The sequence below is a fragment of the Melospiza melodia genome, chromosome 6 (genome assembly GCF_035770615.1).
Source record: "Melospiza melodia melodia isolate bMelMel2 chromosome 6, bMelMel2.pri, whole genome shotgun sequence".
NCBI classification, from domain to species: domain Eukaryota; kingdom Metazoa; phylum Chordata; class Aves; order Passeriformes; family Passerellidae; genus Melospiza; species Melospiza melodia.
The window spans coordinates 59,599,111-59,617,105 of record NC_086199.1 but is presented as its reverse complement, the minus strand read 5'-3'; the positions used below and the strand labels follow the sequence as shown (position 1 = coordinate 59,617,105).

At 36.7% G+C, this 17,995-nt stretch overlaps 1 protein-coding gene across 5 annotated transcripts in view; it reads left to right on the top strand.

Annotated features, from left to right (window-relative positions):
• Nucleotides 1–17,995, top strand: part of SOX6 (SRY-box transcription factor 6) — a 369,646-nt gene that overhangs the window by 36,984 nt on the left and 314,667 nt on the right. For all 5 annotated transcript variants that reach the window (XM_063158537.1, XM_063158541.1, XM_063158536.1 and 2 more), the window contains exon 2: nt 17,889–17,959. The gene's annotated coding sequence lies outside the window, so the exon portion shown is untranslated. The remainder of the gene's footprint in view (nt 1–17,888; nt 17,960–17,995) is intronic.

The following is a 17,995-nucleotide window of genomic DNA, read 5'->3' as shown; positions in this document are numbered from 1 at the left end:
CACAAGTGTTCTATTTGCAGTTTTTATGTGGCAATATTCGCAAGTTCTACTTGCAAGAGAAGTCTTGCATACTTTAAGTCTGAAAATAAAGCACTTCTGTGTTTGACTACTATCAGCAATTGTATCTTTCCTTTTTTTTTGGCAGTGAAAGAACAAGCCATCAGTGTTTTGATTTCAGACATCACCTGGCTTGATAGTAGTGGTCTTTTACTGTGAAAATACATTTTTTCCTTGTTATTTGAGTAGTCATGATGTGGTGTGTGAATTAAGGAGGTTTCAGATGTCTTTCAAATTAGGCATTAAAAGACAGTTGTGGCACAGCTTTAGGTAATGCTAGACAGAGCCAGAGGTGCCTTGTGGAAGTATTAATTTGGAGTTCTGGAGCATCTTCCACATGTGTGGGTAACTCTCATCTGTTGCATAGAGGGGAGGTGACTGACTTGCTGTCTAAGCTTGGTTTGGTGAGCAATTCATTCAGGCACCTCACTGGCACAAGTCGCAGTCGAGTGCAATTTAGGATGGAAAGTCAAATTCTTCACCTGCACATAATTCCATCTCTTCCCAGCAGCAAGGCTGCTACAGATTTGCTTTGCAAATAAGAGTAGGCTTGCCAGGAGCTGTACAAATGCATTTCCATGGCATTCCTGGCAAGAACAGGACCAAAGGATGGCCTGTGGTGTGTCTCAATGTCTCTTGCAGCCTGTGCAGGAGCTCTATGGCTTTGCAGCCACCAAAGCTGCAGGTCCTCAACGATGGGCTCTCATCAGGGCTGTGGCCCCACCAGCCCTGTTACTCTGCCAGACCATCCCCAACGTGCAGCATACACAAACAGCTAATCCATTTATGCAGCAGCATCTGGCTACTCCAGATTTCCAGCAAGAACAGGGTCTTTCAAGAAGATTTCGATCTCTCCGATTTGTTAAGTACCCTTTGCTCCCTCCTCCATAATTAAACAGATATTTAGATACTGTATTCCCTATATCTGCATCTGTGAAAAGATATATAGAATAGATGCTATCTCTGCCTGAATGTGTGAATTTCCATTCATTTTTTAGAGGATGAAAACTTTTGCTGTGGGCCTAAAGCAGGCCAAATGTGCTACTATTTCTTAAGCTTATTACATAACCCAGTTTATTTTTAGTGTCTGTTATATGGGTTTCCCCCCCCCCCTTTTATAAGAGAATTTTATATTTTTCTCTCCTTAAAGCTCTGTTAAAGTTGCTTGAATTCATTTGATAGTGGTTGATTGTTCCTTATACCTCTTACCTAGCTTTAAAGTTCAGGGAATTTGTTAAGGATATTTCCAGCAGCTCACAAGCTATGAAATGTCAACATTTTCAATGCAAAAGCAGCTGCGCGTGCTTTTGTTTTCAGAGTTGAACTTGAGACTCTGTTGAACCAGTTTTTGGCACCATCTTTAGAAAAATCAGGGTCATCTTAAGATGGAGTCTTACAAAATTAGTAACTACTTTAAGAGCAGATTCATTTTAAGTACCCTTAAATAGCTGCTGCAGTTTGGTTAAGTTATGTATAATTCGATTTCAGCTTTCTATTCCTTGAAAGACTTGGATATATTTTCCTTTTGCATATTCAGGATTCCCCATGTCCCTGTTTTCTCTACATTGTCTTCCAGTGTTTCACAGGAGCAGACTTCTTTTCATCCTGTCGTATTTGTTCTGTATTAGAAACAGTATCTGAAAGCCAAAGGGGAATTTTGCATGCAGCAGTCTGGCCAAAAACGTATCAGTATGGCAGAATTTCTGTTAATAAAAAGGAGGGGAAAAACAAAAAGAAAGGGACAATCCCCCTTTTGACACCTCCACCCTCGCCCCCAAATTTATATATTCTTGTAGGATTTTAAAAGTTGTAAAAAGGTGAACAGTTATGTTCTCATTTTTCTTGAATATCTCTCAATTCAGGAGTATTTTTTGTGCATCTGGCTGGCTGTGAATGTAAATATATGTGTATAAACATGTTTTATAATTTGAAGTTATGCTGTCTGTTAACTAAAATAATAGCCCCAAAAGCAGTTGGCCTGTCATAGATGATATAGTTCAGCTTTTATATCTGCTGTTCATCAAAAGAACCAATGAAAATTTCATTCTAACTGGCAGCCAAGTAGCTAGAAAAATAAAGTAAAGGCTGCTGATGCCAGAATATGAGCAAGACAATAATTTGCTAAGACTAATATGTCTGGCTGTAACCTGATCATATATGGATCAATTGATGATATTTTAAATTAATTTGTCATGTGACTGACTTGCAGTTCTAAATTCCAGGAAAATATCACCACTGAGTTCAGTGAAAAATAGCATTGTTTGTTCAGTACAGACGTTTTTCAGCCAGACAGTGATGAAAGTGCTTGCTAATAAGTATGCAGGAAATTGAGAAACACAGAATAGAATAAATATATTTTTTTACTTGCAAACTTCTGCTTTTTTTTTTTTTTTTTTTTTAAGGTTTAGTGAAGGTGTAATTTTGTCCCACATAATTTTGTATTCTAATTAATTATCAGGAGGAACAAGGACAGAGAGGAACTTGATTTCAGAATTAAACAGTATGGAATAATTTTTGACCAGACCCTGGAAAAAAAATTATTCTTGCAGGTTATACTGTAAAGGATTTATTTCCTTGTCCTTCATTTCTTTTTTCCTCTTTCCCTGTTCCTTGCCATTAAATGGCAGGATTGTTTTAATTGTTTAAAGGAGAGGGGATTGTGTACTCTGCTGGAGTGTCAGCTTCTCCACATAAGCCTTGCTGGCTTACTGAGCTTTTCCAGTTCACTGGTGCAAGTGCAAGCATCAAATGGTTCATATCCAGCTCTAATTCAAACTTACTTGGCACTTATTTCTTGAATGGCCCAATTTTACATGTGATTAGTTTTTAATTCTTAAATCATGACATAAACTGTGTGTATTATATTGCTGTGAAAGTCTGTTAATACGTAGGAGATGATTAGCTGGAAGTGCAAGTTCTGTTTTTCCTGGTACATCAGTGTGCAACCACTGTGGCTTCTGTGGGGACTCCTGGTCTGCAGCTGAAGGCAGAATTCATCCCAAAGTGGAAAAAAAAAAAAGTGATGCAGATTTTTAGGATGTGACAAGAATAACATTACAAGATAGATAACTATAGCAAGGCATAACAAGAAAACTGTGTTTCTGTGAAAAGCAGACTGCAGTTATTTCTGGTCTGATCCTGGTTTCTGATTCACAGTTTTGAAGGCCAAAACATATAGAAATGAATATATTTGTGCATGGGAAGGACTTGGGAAATCTCTGCTGGTCTTGTTCCTATTTGGGTAGGCAAGAATAGGGCCAGATGAAATATCTTGCTCTGTTTATATCCACCAGCTTCTCAGTTGCATTAGAACATAATTGTAGGAACAACCATGCACTGGGCTCATGATGAGCTCATCTGCTTAGCAAAAAATGTCCATTTTATACAGCTGGAAACTCAGCCTTGATATGTTCAAGGAAATTAAGTCTACTACTATTTCATGTCATTGCTTTTACAGAATTTGCATCAAAAATATGCCAGAATATGTCATTTTTATGAATGGTAAACTGCTAGTTTTATTAGAATAGGTAAAGTAAGGGCCTATTGTGTATATATATAAATATTACTTTCAAACTGAGATGGATTATTAGGTTGTCTCTTTTTTTAATGCAGACTCTAATTATTGTGTATTGATGAAAATGAGGCCCCACTGTTTCTGAGAAATAATAAAACTGAAGTAGCACATTGGTGAATCTGCTTTAATGGGTTTGGCCTTTTCTAGATGCTGTGAAATTTAAACCAAAATATTAGTTCCACTTGCCTTCTTTCCCCTGCAGTTTTTTATGCTGTTGTAGAAGTTGCTCAAGATTCTGAGCTGTAAGTTGAATGATTTCTCTCTTAATTGTTGTGCATTTTGGTTGGATTGATCCTTTTGGGGTGGGTGTATTATTATCACCACATTGTGCCTGCTACACGTCGCTGTGGTGAAATAGTTGGAATAACAGGGACACCCCATAATGCTTTTGTAAGGTGGCCGTAATCTGATTAGTCTTCCTGAAAGTAAATACTTTTGATCTTTTCACTTTTTGGTAGAGGCTTCAGAAAGTCATGCTGGCACTCAAAAAATACAGGCCTATGACTTGATGGCAATTTACTACTTGTTACAATATTGTTGGCTGTGATAAAATTAAAGGGGAAAAAATCTGTGGGAAATAAATAAGCTGTATTTGTTTTTTTTTAAATCTCTAATGTTAGGAAATCTGCTCTGAGATCCTGTATAAAAATAAGGATGTAATGTGCAGTTTGTTTTTGCCAAGAGGGAGATATAGACTCTTTGGAGTGTCACCAATGAGGGTGACACTCTGTGTAGTCAAATGTTTATTTTCTTGCTCATACATTACATTTTGTCTGTCTGATGGCTTGTCTAATAAGGATGAATGTGGTTGTGATGCCTCAGACTGCCTTGCGCACCCATAGATCTCTTCACCAAATTGACTGTTTCTAATTTCTCGCTTACACTCTTGTGCAGATATATTTTTGTGTTACTACATATTTTATGCATCTCTTTTTTTTTTTTTTTTTTGCATTTGGCTATTTTAGTTTCATGGAAATTGTTTCTTCAGGATGTTGTTTTGTTGAGGGACTATCCTCTTAATGTTACTTGCAATAATAGCATCTTTAACTTCAATCCAAATTTCTTATGTAATTTTCTTACTACTATTTTTCATAAATTTTTGCTCAGTTCTCTGTGTGTAAAATAATTCAATCTTTTATCCTTTTACCTGTAAATTATTCGCCTTTTAGCTGTCATTTCTATTTCTTTAGCTTCCCAATTTATATGTGTGAATACTTTGATGGGTGCAAATCCATGTTCTGGTATGAGCATTGGATTTGAAATCCTGTATTTTATAGTACATATATTTTTGTGATTTCCATGCCATATGTAGTGCAACACTTATTTGTTTGATTTGGAACTTGTAGTTGGCATTTGGGATTATTTCTATGCTATACTATTTAAAAATATATATTTAGTTGGTTTTTTTAATATGTTTTCACTAATTTGGGAGCAGTTGATCATTTTGATACCAACCAGGTTAATAATTTGTATATTCAATAAACAGAAGTCTTTGAGACAAGCATTATTTCCACCAGGGATAATAGATAAAGTAAATTCCTTAGAATATATGTTGCAATAGGTTTGCATAATTTTGTGTTCTTGCTTATGGGATGCTTGTAGGTGAGGGACATTAAATGTAGACCTATCCTCAGAATTTCTAAAAGTAACTGAAATTATTAGATTTGAGAATCACTTCAGTATTGAGTTCTCTGGTTTTTGTTTTTTTCATGCTATGGGTCCTGTCCAGAGAAAGCTGAGAAAAGCATCATTATTGCACAGACATTTTGAACTTCTGATTTTTCTGGCGGAGATGACTAAAAGAAGTGAATTAAAGACAATCTGCAAAAGACTCTTATTAATATTTTGGAAGTATGTTCCATGTCCTCATCATGTTTTCTTTTTTTGTAGAAAATCTTGGAAACTAAGAGCCAAAAAAGAAGTCTAGTATCATTCAAGATTAGTCCATGTTCCCTGATTCTCCCATTGTCTTTCAGACTTTCCTACATTTAGAGCTGTGCTCATACTATTGTAGTTTGTGCAGATTGAAAAAAAAAAAATTGATGGGAGAGTCTAATGTGAAATATTCTTGCTAGTGTTCTTCAGAGTATCATTGTCAAGTGCCTTTGGTTCTTTTTACTTCATATAATTTGATTTCTGGTCAATCATTAGCTTGATTTCAGACCCAAGAATCTTCAAAAAAAGTGATTTCCAAACTAGAGGCACTTCACTTTCCCCCTCACAGCCTAGAGAATGCTTTGAATAATCAACATAGAGAGGTAACACAGAGAAATGAGTTTGGTAGGAGGTATCTTGTACATGAAGGTGAGGATATGAGTCTGAGGTGAAGACATTCCTTCTTTCTACCCTGGTAGAACTTCCTCGGATAGAAGTCAGATTCTGGTGTGTTGAAATTTCCTTTTGAGGCCGTGCTTTGGCAAGATGCTGCCTTGTTGCTTATAAAATGACTAAAGTGTCTACCAAATGCAAGTGCCAAGTCAAAATATGTTCTGTATTTTGGTAATTGTGCAGAAAGAGCACCAGATGGTTCTGATGATGAAGCTCTTTGGGTGGGATCATCAAGTTTTAATGGATGGCAAACTCCAAAAGCTTAATTATCAACCTCTCTAGCAGCATCCTTTTTATTGGAGTGGACAAGTTATTTTCAGAGACAGAAAAGAAATAACTCTATATTTCTTTGCATGTAGCTGAATAAAACCCACTTAGCTTCTTTGTAGGAGTATCTGAAGCTCAAAATACTTGGGCCTAATAGAGAGGGTGCCAAGTTATGTTCCAAAGTGGAAAAACTATGTTATGAATAATACTGTTTTTGTTTGAATGGTTTGATATTTTCCCAGCATGCCCAGTTTTCATGGTGTGCTGCTAATGTGTAACTGCCCTACAATATCAATACCCTACATTTTGGGTTCAGGTGTATAGCAGTGTTGTTTATTTTCCACATTTAGTCTGAAATGGCTCAAGAGTGGTCTGTTCTTTGAGAAAATTTTCCTATTGGAGGAATTTGGACAGGCCACATTTAGAGCAAGGGAACGAAAAGATTAAATAGCAGATCTCATAGCACACTTTTAAACTCCTGCAATGTTGCTTGATTTCATAAAGTGAGTCCATTCAAGCTGGAAGTGTTGATTGATTTGTTTCTGTAGTGGTACAATTTGGCTTTTAATTTTAATACCTTCCATTCAAGGCTGGTAGCAGCATAGCAGTAACTTGTGTGCTATAATCACAGAGGGCTTTGTATGTATTTGAATAAAATGTTCTGCGTGTGAATTTTTTTTCTTTTTCCATTTGTATATATTTGCTAAATCCTAGTGATGGTAGCATTTGCCTCCAGTTTTTACACAGGAATACTGTTACCTTTGCCTGAAACTCTGGTTGTTATTGTCACATAAATAATGGAAAATTTCACCATTGATTACAGAGTCAGTTTGTTGAAATACATCTCAGATAAGGAATATTTGAGCTAATGACACCAAGTACAGCCACCACTCACATCATGCAAGTACTTCTGTAGGACAGGACTGGATCTTCAAAATGCTGTAAAATTTCAGTTTTCTGGGATTTGAGAATCCTGCAACTTATTCTGCCACATAACAGCAAGTAAAACCAGAAGGGCCTAACTGGTTATGTTTTCAGACCATCTTATTTTGTCTGCAGGAATCAGGTTTTAAAAATTGTTGGGACTTGCTACAGAGCACAGCTGCTTCTCCATGTAGGGAGAGATATCAAGACTATCATATATGATTGATGGGAGACTGTCTTGTTGGCATTGAGCCACCTTGCAAATTTTTTATATAATTGTCTGTTAATTTTTGTACGTGCACTTCAGCAACTTGTGATGAGTTAATCTCGGAATCAGAGTCAGCATGGTTACACAGAGGATTGATCTGACTTTGGAGAGTAAGGTAATTTTTTTAAACTTAAAACTTTTAAAATATTTTAATAGTATTTTTACTGAGTTTTGCAGCTCTACATGGCTTAGACTGGGATTCTGTTGTTTCTCATCTCATTAAGTAGAATCTTATTCTCTGATTTTCAAGGAGCTGACTTGTTATTTCACCAACTATCGGGAAACAGAATTAGAAATGTGTTCCTAGGTCTTCAAATTATGGCTTGAAAGTTCCACAAACTTTATGTTGGCACTCTCTGCAGAGGAAAATGTCATCCAACTCTAGTATTTTCAAATATTTATCTTGTAAGGTACTTTAAAATTTCTTTAGGAAGTGTTATAAAGGTGCAAAATATATTCTTGTGGTGATTTACCATAGTAATTTCTGACTTTGCAGTGAATTGCCAGGTAATTATAATTCAGTCAGGTTTTAGAAATTTCTAAGAGGTTAATTACCTCTTTGGGATGAAAGAATAAAGGGCAAAATCCCAGATCCATTAAAATATTTATTGTTCTGTGATAAAACAAGTACAGGAGGGTTTTAACCCTGTGTCCCCAAAATAGGCACACTTCCCTGTGAATTTGGAGGAATTCCTAAGGTTTGCTATATTTCTTTGAGGGGCCATATTTATTCACACTGCATAGTGTGTCTGCTGATATTTTGAAAGTCCCTGTCCTTTGACAACTGCAGGCTTTTCAGTTTCTCTGTGGCAATTTACACAGCAATGAGAACAATGGGATCTTGGACATAACCGTGACCTGCAGCATCACCCTCATGCCCTTAGTTGGAAAAAAAAAAGTGGATTAAGTTATTTGGAATCAAGGAATAGTCAGCAGTAAAATAACTGAAAGTGTAAATGTGACCATTGGAACACCAACTGGTACTTTACAGTTTCTGTAATGAAGAAAAAGGAGAATAAGGAAGAGAAGAATAAGGATTTAAAAAGTCAAAGATCTTCTAAGAACATGATCTTGGTTCTTGAAAGTGGAATTTCTACATTTTCTCTTTTCTTGATGTCCCAGAAATTTTTCTTTTAAGTTTACCTATGTATAAGTAGTTAACTTTGCAGTGCGTTCCAGTGGGTTCAACTGCCAGAAAAAGAAGGCAGGATCACCTGGAAAAAGAAATTTCTAGCTCAAAGAAGCAAAATGTGTTGAGTTAAAATAAAATAGAGAACTAGAAAATTTTACAATAATAATAAAGAATAAAAAAGAAGACAACCTGCATACTTTATGGCTGCCAGGGATTAGTTATAACTTGTGCTCTAATGATTTCTGGTGGATGTTGTTCCGATGTTCACTCTGGTGTTCATTAAAAAGAAAATGGATAAAACACCACCCTAAAATTCTACGGCAGCTTCATATAGCACAAGTACTTCCTACAGAACTTTCTTTTTAGAGAAATATAAGTTATTCTCTGTGTATTTTTCTTTTCTTCCTTCCTTTCTTTTGTTTAGTTAAGGTGGTGATAAGATCTTGTAATGAGACATGTCAGGCTGATGAGTTAATTTGGTGAAACTTTTAGGTTTGCCAACTTCTTGATTGCGAATTCTTTTTTTGTTTCCTTTTTTTTTTTTTTTTTAAAGTAAGATCAGTATTCCACTTACAGTTTTGAAATATCACATGCAAAACACCTACTAACCACCCCTCTAGCCATCAGCTTTTCATTGCTGCCTGTCAGTATCTTGCTGAGGGCAGGTGCACATAGCCTGGGGCTCAGAGGTGTCAAGCAATGCTGGTAAATGCCTGGAGATATGGTTTTATATGACTACCTAAAGAGGCTATGACTATCTAAATAATTTTCAGCACATGAGAAACTCAACCTTGCCCCCAAACCTGCCTTTAAATTTGTGGCTTGGGATGTTCTGTCCTAAAGCGCAGGATAACTCTGAGTTTACTAATATGTGACTCCTATAAACAGTACAAAAACCAGGCAATGAACAAAAAACTCATCTTTTTGGACTGATAGAAAATAGAGTTTTAGCATTTTAACCTCTTTGACTTCAATACCCAGGACTGGGCTTAAATTGGAGTAAGGGGTCATCATTTAATTTTTTTGATGGGCAGTGTTGTCTGCAAGAATTTCTATCTGTGGTGAACATAGTTCTGGTTTCAAAATATCTTGCAGAGTTGAATTTTGCAGAAAAAAAATAGGAAGTCCAAATCTTTAGATGATAGGCAACAAGTATTTGTCAAAAATTTCGATTCAGATTTTGACAGAGATGTCATAAGGGAAAAATCCAAGGAAACTAGGGCTACACCTGGTAAAGTCTACAAAAGATGAAATATTGCCAAACTGATAGTTTTACCATTGAAGGCAAATTTCTGTTTCAAAGTGTACTCTTTCCTTAATTAGCACAATTTTTTCTTGCTTTTTTAACTAATGAAGTAGTCATCCTTTAGGAGACACTGAAAGGAGGCCAAAAGGTTTTTATTTTGAGGGCTTGATGAGATAATGTGATTCATATTTTTTTTTTTTTTTGGTGTGATCTATTTGTCCAGCAGTCAAGAGTTAATTATCTTCAGGGCTGATAATTGTAGATAATCACAAATAGAAGAGTCCTTTGGGCAGAATACAAAGCAATATCCTTGCTGGGGCACATACTTGGGAACAGTTTTCCCACAGAGGATGCACCTGTAAGGTGGGATCCTAACTGAATGGATCCTGGAAGAAAGAAATGTTACGAATTTATTTTTCTAAAGTACAATGAAAATAAGAGTACCTGGTTTTCCTTTTCTCTGATTATAGTGTCAGGATAAATGAATTTCAAAAATGGGAGTTGAGAGGGGAAGTTAGAGTACGACTAACTAAAAAAACAGATTTTAGCTATAATTATTATGTTTCAGGGTTTCAGGGAAGAAAACTCTGAGATATGTAGTAAGGAGGTTTTGTCCCTCAGGGAATCCAGGGAAGTAGACCTGAAGGCAGACATTCTTAAGGCCTTCTAATTGATTTTTATGTCCTACTTAACTAGCTTTGAAAACTCTTAGCTTCAGTTACATGGGACTCTCCAACAGAGAACCCCAATATTTTGTCGGGATTAATATTAATTTCAATGGGAAAAAATGGCACAACTATATTGTAATATTACAAAATAGATGTGTCAGAAAAATTGTTAGTTTGTGTGCAGCTGACATCTTCTTTTCCCTTTTCCCTTTTTCTATTCTGTTTTCCTCCTTTTTTTTTTTTAAATTTAATTGAAACCAGCAATCTCTTCAATCTCTTTTTTTGGTGGTTTTTTTTTTGTTTGTTTTGTTTTGTTGTTGTTTTTGTTTAAGTACACCACAGTCAGGGCAGGTTGAACCTCCAATTGTCAGTGAGACATCAAATCCACGTGCTATATGGGATAATTATGCTGGAATTTTAAATATGGGGATGTGTTCCCATGCACTAGTATTATTGTTGATATCTCTAAAATATCAGCTCAACATTTCAGCTATCTTACCATTTTTAACTCTTGTAAAATGGTAAAACTGGGCTTTCAGAATTACCGCTCCCCCTGCCCCCCTCATTTATATAGATATATATAATATACCTTTGCTCAAGGGCTTTAGTTTCCTGTTACTATTCCAAGCCTTGTCTATGCATATGTAGGTGTTACACTATAAAAAAAAATTGTACCAAGGAGTTTGCATCTGGTAAATGTAGCTCAAGCACAGTTGAGTAGGTGGTTAAGTCAAAGTGCAGTGAAAGAACCTGATGAAGATTTATCCTAAACTCTTTGTGTGGCCTGAGTGAGACAGCATCAGGCACTGAGGGATGCTAAGTAACTCAAAGCCTCCCAAGTTATCTAAGTTTCAACTCTACATGTTCTCAACTCTACATAATTCTTGATGCTTCGTCGAGCAAGGAAAATGCAGTCACAGAATTTGTTTTTATTTTCCTTTCCAGAAAGACCTTTTCTTTTTGCTCAGAAGAGGTCACCAGTTATATATAAAATATAAAAATATGTATAGGTAATAGATGCAAAAAATGGAGGATAAATAGATAGCTGTAAATATAGACAGTTGATTTGCATCACAAATCAATGCAATTCCATTCTGTTGTGTAACTGAATTTCAGTTTGGTCCAATCCAGAGCTCATGAAGCTAATTAAAGAGAATTAACTGCATGGTGAATTACAGTTTGAATAATATTTTATACTCTTTATAAAATGAAGAGTGTGACTGTTGTTTTCAGTCATATGACTGGGCTGAAAGAGTATACCCTCTTTTAAACATAGTAAGTCAATTTTTCAGCAAAATAATTTTAAACATTGGTCTGCATATGAAAGGGAAGGGAACCTGATGCATTATGTATTCAAAAGATAACTGGAGCCAAAAACTCCTGAAAGTATTTTTAATTTTAGTACAATTTGGCAAGAAAAATTACATCCAAGTAGTAAGCTAACAGTTCCTGGTATGTGTATTGTTGCATAAAGGTAGTATTATATAAAGAACCAAAATGTTATTATTTTGTGTTAAAGCTGCATCCAGAGAACCCTTATGAGACTGGATTACAGTCGTGCCAGGAGACCCTGCTGTTGTTGCAAGTCCCTGTACACCCATAGGAAGAGATTAAAAAGATATCATTCCACCTGATGAGAGGACAGTTGAGGCCCAGGAGGAGAGAGAGAAAGAGAGAGAGAAGAGAAAAAAAAAAGGCCAAATATTATAATGCAGGTCAATGCAACACCATCCTTTTGGTCTTCGTGCGATTTCCACAGGGGTGTGACAAAAGTGACTCCCTGCACAGTGACCCTTGTGTCACTTCCAGGCCAGGTCCTCTGCAGCCCATGGCTTCTGCAGGTGTAGAGGGTAACTCTGGAAGTGCAGTTTGGATCAAAGCTCTCTCTGTACTTGTTCATCCTTCCAACAGCACAATCCTTCTAACAGCAAGGGTTTCTTGTGTTCGGAATCCCGCTCAGACTTCTTGTCATGCTGTAACTTTTCAGTCAGGGCTTAACTGACCTGGCAGTGCCTTCAGCACATGGATGGGCACATGGAGATGCTGCAGAAACAGGCCTGTTGTGAAAGCTCCCTCTGTTTCCTTGCACTCAGTGCCATGGATCAGGAACGCCCCGGCCTGTGGCTGCGAAAGCGCCGTGCAGCTCGCCGGCCGTTCAGAGGTGCTTTTTGTGTCCCAGCACACCGTGTGAGTGGCAGTGGGCTGCTGCAGGAACTCCAGGGAAATCTGAGTCCCTTGATGTGGGAGCAGGCAGCCAGCAGCGTTTACCACCTTTCCCCGGGCAACAGAGGAGGCTTGTGCTGTCTGCAGCCGATGAGTTATAACTGGAGTTCCTCCTCTCCCCTCGGCCTTCCAAGCAGCGTGGTGTATGTCTTGTGGTTCTTATCTGCTCGAAAGTATGCACACAGTGCTTATCAGATCTGGAATGCTAGCACCCTGCCTTTTATATGAAGCAATAAATGCATATTTAGGTATTGCTTTCATCTGCACGGTGAATTAGATGTTTTTGGTGTTTTCAAGTGTAATTTTAGTGGTAGATGTAATAATACATTTAAATTAGTTGTTGGAGATATGAAATACCTTTTTTCGTGAAAATCCCTTTTAGGCTTCATAATGTAGCTGATGCTACTTTATGAAGTGATACTACATATATTTTGTATTCTATACTTATGTCCTGTAGTGATTGGGTACTTTACAGATCTGCAAGCAGACAGCAGATAAACCTTCCTGAACTGCCTGTTGAAGACATTTAAACATAACACAATTATTTGTTAAAGAAGAGATGATGAGGAGATTTTATAGCCAATTATATAATGTAACACTGCCAGGTAATGTGCCACTACTGAGTGACACCCTTTTGGGAAAGACACGGAACCACTGTCTGTGCAGTTTGGCAAAAGTGGTGATGTTTATGGGGTTCCTTTTTTAAAGAGGTAGTTTACAGAAACGCCATCACTGTATGTGTTTGTTGACATGTTTTTTGTAGGCAGATGTGAGGTTGCTCTAAACTGGAAGTCATGTAGTTTACGTAAGTGCTAACCAGAGCTAAACTGGATTAGAGTGGGTTTGTGGCCAGTCATGTCCAAGTGTGGGCAGAGTGAGCTCATATCTCCCTGCAAAGCTGTGGAGATGCAGCCTATTTTAGGTACTTCTTTAGAGCCTCATTTCTGTAATAATGACATCACAGCTTCTGGGGTGTGGAGTTGTAAAGCACCACTGCTACAGAGGGAAGAAATACTGGCTCCCTTTTGTATATTAGGAACTGGGGAGCACAAGGCAACTTCTGATGAAGGTTGAGCAGGAAACCTGTAACAAAAGCAGCAGCTGACTACAGAGTTTTGGAGAGCGATTTTCACACTGTATGTGCTGTGGTGTGGCTCTTACCTCCCTGTGATGCAATGTGTGTTTTAAAATGACCACTTGTGGAACAGGTGGTGTGCTCTGATTCCTTCTTTCATGGATCACTGCAATCTCTGTTAGGGAGTACAAAAATCCAAATGAAAATCACCACAGAGGGACTACTTTAAAATGCAAAGTGATAAGGAAACAATGTTGTAGTTACTTCGGTTTGGTTGGGTTTTTTGGTTTTTTGTTTGCTTATTGGTTTGGGTTTCTTTTTTTTTTTTCTTTCTTTTTTTTTTTTTTTTTTTGGCTATGCAAAGAATGATGAAGAGCAAAGATTTTGAGAAAGAAGCCAGCAAAGGCAATAAAATACAATCCCTGAATGTTTGAACAGGGGTGAAACAAAGGGAAGCTAGCAGGAATATTATGGTAGTGGTAAATTACTGCATTTGCTTTCCTGTTTCAAAATGATCACCTATGAAGAATGTTCTGTGTATAAGTAAAATATTTTTCATTGAACCATCTTGAATAAATATCCTTTACCTGAATAAAGGAAGATTTTTAGAAATCCAGTTCAAAGGTTTTCATTACAATCAGCCTACTGCCCCCTTCATTTTTGTGATTGTGTCTAGACACACGTCATTAATGATGCTTTAATTGTGAAATATTGCACATTTAAGGGTGTGAAATTGCTGTGTGATTCAGGCCCTAAATGTGTAGTTTCATTTCTATATTATTCCTTTTTCTCATTTCACATTATGATACAATTCTGAAAATAGTTTTTTAACAGTTTTAAAATGATACATATTTTAGTCCCAGCAGCCCACAATGATAGGCCACATTCTCAAATGATATAACATGATGCCATGCTTTTTACTAAATGACTGCTTCCATTTTTTGCTTCCAGGCTTCCTTCACACTCACTGGTGACTGTGCACAGAAAATACAGGCTACCTGTAGAGGCTCTATCTTAGAAAAATCAGAATATTTTAATTAAGGATTTTTTAAAATAAGTATATTTTTTTTCTTCTTTTCAAAGCTGATGATTATTTTTTCTGAAGACTGAGACCTATGAGAATTATTAAGGCTGAAAAGATGACTATTTTATAACTTATATTTGGCTTTTTATGGAATTTTTTTTTGGTTCCTAACTCATAGGGTAAACAGGGTCCTCCTGTCATTTAGTGATGTTCATAATCCATTTTATGTCCATTGTTGGTGTCAATATGTGCCAGCAAGACAAGCCAAGGCTTAGCTGTTTGAAAATTGAGTTATTTTGAAGGATTCTGTTAAATTGTTGGATGGCTGTGTATTATTCTTAGGTCAATAAGAAGTGGTTACCTTTACTAATTCTTTAGCAAAGGTGCCTGAAATCAGAGTGTAAGTTGCTCTTACAGTTTTATTTCCCCCCTTTCATATTGGCATTGGGAGGAAAAGTCTTTAATAAGGATTGTAGCAATCTTCTAAACATGCAGAAATTGCAGGTATTCACAATGTTTTGAAAACATTTCAACTGCAAAATATCTGAGTGAAATTTCTGGTGGAATTTGTATCAATTAAAACTACAGAATACTTTAAAGACGATTTTGTCTTTGTATATGTTTATACAACAGATATTCACCCGTGTGGTCACTTGGAGTTCAACTTAAGACTTTTAGAGTGAAAATGTAAATGGTTTGAGCTAATAGAATAATTTTTTATTGATGTTGTGATGTTAGTATTTTATGGACAGAAAGTTTCCTTTTTCTTTTCTTCTTTTTTATGTGGATCAGAAACTAGGGTTTATTTTCAGTTTAAGAGAAAGTATGGACATCTAAAAATAATAAAAGTGATGACAACTGTAGAATAGAGGAATACAGGTGTAAGAGAAGAAAAAGTATTTAGCAACCACTCAGTGTAATTAGGTCATATGGTTCATGTTCTGTGTGTTGGCTATATTTTCTTTCTTTCGGGCAGAGAACCGTGCAAGGTAAAATGAGTAAGGAAAAGGTATTTTCTTCCATGTAAACTCTAGATACCTCATACCTGAAATGTCACTGTGAATAACTTTCTGGTAGATTAGCCTGTTTTCAGCATTTTCCTTGCACTCTGCTTGTGTTGGTAGACCATGGGTATTACTGAACCCTTCCTCGACTGCACTATTTTATTAAATTTTTAAGCGAAAATGGTTGAAGGAAAAGTTGGTTTTGTACAGGCTGCTGAATGCAACAGACGCCTCATCATGTCTGTCTCATGACTCTGATGAGTCCATTTTGAACAGACCAGGCTCTTCAGGGCTGGGCTTTTTTCCCCCAGCCTGCCCAGCTCCATAATGGATAAGCCTGCAGCTGATTCCCAGTTCTGGGGTGTTATCTGAGCCAAAAGCCCACATTGGCTCGGGATCACTGGGTTCAGCCAGCCCTCTTCATCCTTCTCCCTCACTTGCACTGTAAGAATTGAGGCTTCATATACCTATTGTTCTGCAGGATTTTTTTACCAACCTGAACTTTCTCCCTGGTAGATTACCAGAGTGCTAAAGCTAAGTTTAAAATGTTGTATGTTTAACCTTTCCCCCTAATTGCTTGCCCAGAATAAAGGTTTGGTGCTTTGTTCCTAAATTCTCAACATGAGGTGGTGTGCATTAAAGTGTATTTATACTTTCAGATTAATTGACTCTGACCTTATGAACCACTGTCCTTGTTTAATTGGTGGCTCCAAAGCACACTAATGGCATAAATCAGCTGATAATGACATTCAGACTTGCTTTTAAAATATAGAATAACAACACTGCATTGATAGAGCAAATGAGATTTGTTGACTCTCTGTTGGTATTACAGGAGAGAAGACACAATTAAATGTGTACTTTCAGGATGGGGGAGGGCTTGGTTGGAATGAATAATATGCACTTCAGGGTGGGTGTATGAAATAAGGAGGATATTCTGCATCAAGATAAGTTTGGTATTCTCTCCTTGTCTCTAGGCACTGTGCAGTACTGGCTGGTGCACTTTAGGATACAGAAATGTTGTGGGAAGGTGTTTCTTAAAGATTACTGGGGGCTAAGAAAAATGACAATTTCATCTTTAAATATAGTTACATGTTTTTAAACTGAGCTTACACCCACTGTTTTATGAACTGCAAATTAATCAGATAGCTCCCAGAGAACAAAAAGGTTTTGACCTAAACTAGTTGCCCAGGCTCCATTACTATTTTCAGTTTAATGTTACCCATATCCATCCTCACATTTTGGAAGGAAAACAAGGGCTGTGCAACAAAGTTTCTTTGTTTTTCCTAAGAACTAAAAATGTGCTGTATGTAGACCAAACAATAAAAATAAACTACTGAACTACCTTCTAATGCATGGGGGTTCTGGAGAGAGGAAACCATGGATATTTAGAGGCATAAAGTGAGTCATTGTGCTAGTTAAAGAATTTTATAAGGCGAGCTCTGTGGGTTTGAGTTGCATCTGTTACCTTTCCAACTAGAACTGAGGGGTATGCAGGAAAAAGAATGTTGGATTTAATCATGCCTTATAGTGACTGCATTGTACTTAGGCTAAGCTTCTAACTGGAATCTAGACCATAAGAGAAAAAAATCGTTAGTCTTTCTTCTTTGTGTAAGTTTTGCCTTAGATGGGCTCCAATTAAATGACCTAAACAATAATTTTACACCAGGTAAGCTGCAAAATGCTGTTAACAAAGTACTTAAATAAAAAAAAAAAAAAAAAAAGAAGTAATAAGTGTTCTGTAGCACTTGAGAACATAAAAAAGAAAAATCTCCAAGCCAGAAACCCCCTCACACTTATTTTCCTTATTAAAAGATAACCATGCTTGCATTTATGACAGTTCTTAGAAGCCATAATGGACTGGGTTGCTATGGTGTGAGATGCAGAACAATGAAATAATTGTTTCTCTTGGTATTGGCTTCCTGGAAACAAATTCTGTGTAAATTACTCGGCTGAAAGTGTGACAACAGTCTTGTGTTCTGTTTCATGGGGTTCATGGTTAAAAATGGTAACTATTTCATAACAATAAAAAAGCAACATTTATCAGTTCTGGACTTTCTTTTGTTTCAACTTTTTTTTTTTTTTCCTTTTATATTTTCAGGTCAGTTTCATGAATTCAAAAGCAACTTACCAGTGATTTCTGGGAGCTGGGGCTGATTTTCTTGTGTATTTGTAAGTATTTATTCTTTTCCTTGTTACGTGCATCTT